We start from the raw sequence: 2,446 nt of genomic DNA on the forward strand, positions 1-2,446 counted from the left end.
GAAGAGAGGCTCAGAGCCTCCTCTCTTCTGATTGGCTCACTGACCTGTTGTTACTAGAGCTCCAGAGAGAAGCCTGAGAGAGGAGATGTGAAACTACACTGAGATGGTTTTTATATCTTCTGATGGATCAACACTTCAAATAAAACACAGAAGAAGAAACATGGAGCTTTAACTGTCTGCAGTGACTTTGAAAAACCGTTAACGTACCACCAACGTCCTCTTTACCTGTTTCAGACCGTCAGATCAGGACACACACCTTCAGCCCTGATCCTCTCACAAACATTTCTCCCTCTTTTCTCCAGAAAACCCCGAGTTTTCCTGTTTCCACAGAGAACGAACGAGCTGTTGGATCATCTGCAGCCAGTTCTGCTAATTACCACCAGATGTTTGGCTTCTGAAATCTGCATGACTCTCTCTCTCACACACACACACACACACACACACACACACACTTACTAATGTGTGTCACAGACAATCACTTAACAGGCAACTGTGATTCACGTCCAGGAAAAAAAAAAAGAAAAAAAGAAAAACGTGTGAGAGGAAGACATCCGTTCTGTAAATGTCAGAGAGCGTTTCTGACTTTTTTATTTGGGTGGAGGATCTGGATCCTGGAGCTTCAGGAACCCGCCGGGTTAGGACAGAATATTTCTCATACCAGCCGGACCAGTTCTAGTCTCGACCAGTGCTGTCCAAACCTTTTTGGCTCCTGATCTCTCAAAATTAGCTAATGTCTATCTGTGACCCCCCCCCACCCATCACAGGTTATGGCCTCAGACATGAGGATGATTTTCCCTCCTCAGTCTTTCATTGAGGATCTGTAGAAGTGAATTTCTACCTACTCATCTCTAACAGTGATGGATACAAACACTGAGATGCCAAAGTCTGAATGCCAGTAAACGTGATCTGACACCGGACAGAGTCAGAATAGTCGGAATCTTCTCATGAACACTGATCGGACTCCAGGTGCCGACACCGGGCCAAAGCTGAGCCGAGCGACGCCGGCCAAACATCTCAACGAGTCTGACCCAGTTTACTTCTGGTCGTCTGGTGCTCATGAGAAAATCTGCTGAAACTTAGCCATGACCCTTTTTCCAGCTGCATGAGCGCTACATTCATTTATAAATACAATTTCAGCTTCTTAAATATAATGAGCCAATCAGATTCAAGATGGAGGATCTGTATATCCGGTTTGTATTTCCACAGTTCGGTACTTTGGAAAAATCCAAACCATCATTTTGTCTGTGGTGATTATTGTAGCAACATAATTTATTATGGAGAGTCGTGAAACTCAGTCTCAGTCTGTAAGTGTGAAGTTATCTTACACACACACACACACACACACACACACACACACACACACACAATCTAAATACTTCGGTGGCCCTGAGAGCTCAACACACACGAGCTGCTAATACTCACGAGCTGGGATGAACTTCTTGTCAATTCCTTGTGACTTGAGGTTAAACGAGTTGAAAGATGGCCGCCGTGACGGATCAACCAGCTCCTCCCAACTTAACATGCTGCGTGGGAAAATGACGCTCCGTAAGACTTACATGAAGGCGTCGTCACTCAACACGATTAAAAGTGACGAGTAATGTAATAAGAAGGAAAAGACGAACTGGTTTGAACGCCGGACAAAAAGGTGAGCTTTGCCCCGTAGACGTGTCGAGGCAATTCCCAAAAGTGGACAGCGGGAAGTCCGGGAGATGTCGCATGGTATTTCCAACCAACTCCAAACAACTGGAACTCTGACTTCTCGTCTGTAAGTCCAACGCTCGGATAGAAGAACTTAAGAAAGAACAGAAATCACTGAAGGAAGACGTCACTACCTTGGAAAAAGGTTCATCCCTTTTTTTTTATGTCCCCTGGAGACAACAGTGTTTGCTTCAGTAGTAACTCTGTGATCTCGACAGAGCACCGTCTCTTTCTTCACGTCCCGAGAGGACGGGTCCAAGAGAAGAACAGGTAGAATCATGAACGTCTTCCTGGGACAGCTGGAGTTCAGCTTTATGAGCCCATTTGCTGTAATGATGAATAGACAGAACTGGAGGGTTCTTCACTGTCAAACATGACTCATGTTAGAACACGAAGAACACGGAGACTAAACTGGATCCACGATGTGTTTAAGTACCGAGGCTGGATTCTGTTCAGGTTTCGGAGTTAAAATGACATTTCAGCTGTTTAGCCAACACCCTGCAAACACACGGAGGAACACACACAGCTGTTTCCTGGCTGGCCCGGTGGACCGAGGCGCTGAGTCAGGCTGCTGAAACATTGGACATGACACCGTGTATACATTTACATTAAAGGCACTCACTCTCGCTCAGAGAGTTCAGACACTTCGGCTTCGAGTGAGGAGAGGAGAAGAAAAAGGCCGCTTGCCTCTTGTCCTGAAAAATCCTCAGTCAGGAGGCCACGTTAGGAACCAAAATATTTTGCGGGT

Source organism: Seriola lalandi, unplaced genomic scaffold, assembly GCF_002814215.2.
Source record: "Seriola lalandi dorsalis isolate HSWRI2012SDOR001 ecotype SW California unplaced genomic scaffold, Sedor1 jcf7180002054904, whole genome shotgun sequence".
NCBI lineage: Eukaryota > Metazoa > Chordata > Actinopteri > Carangiformes > Carangidae > Seriola > Seriola lalandi.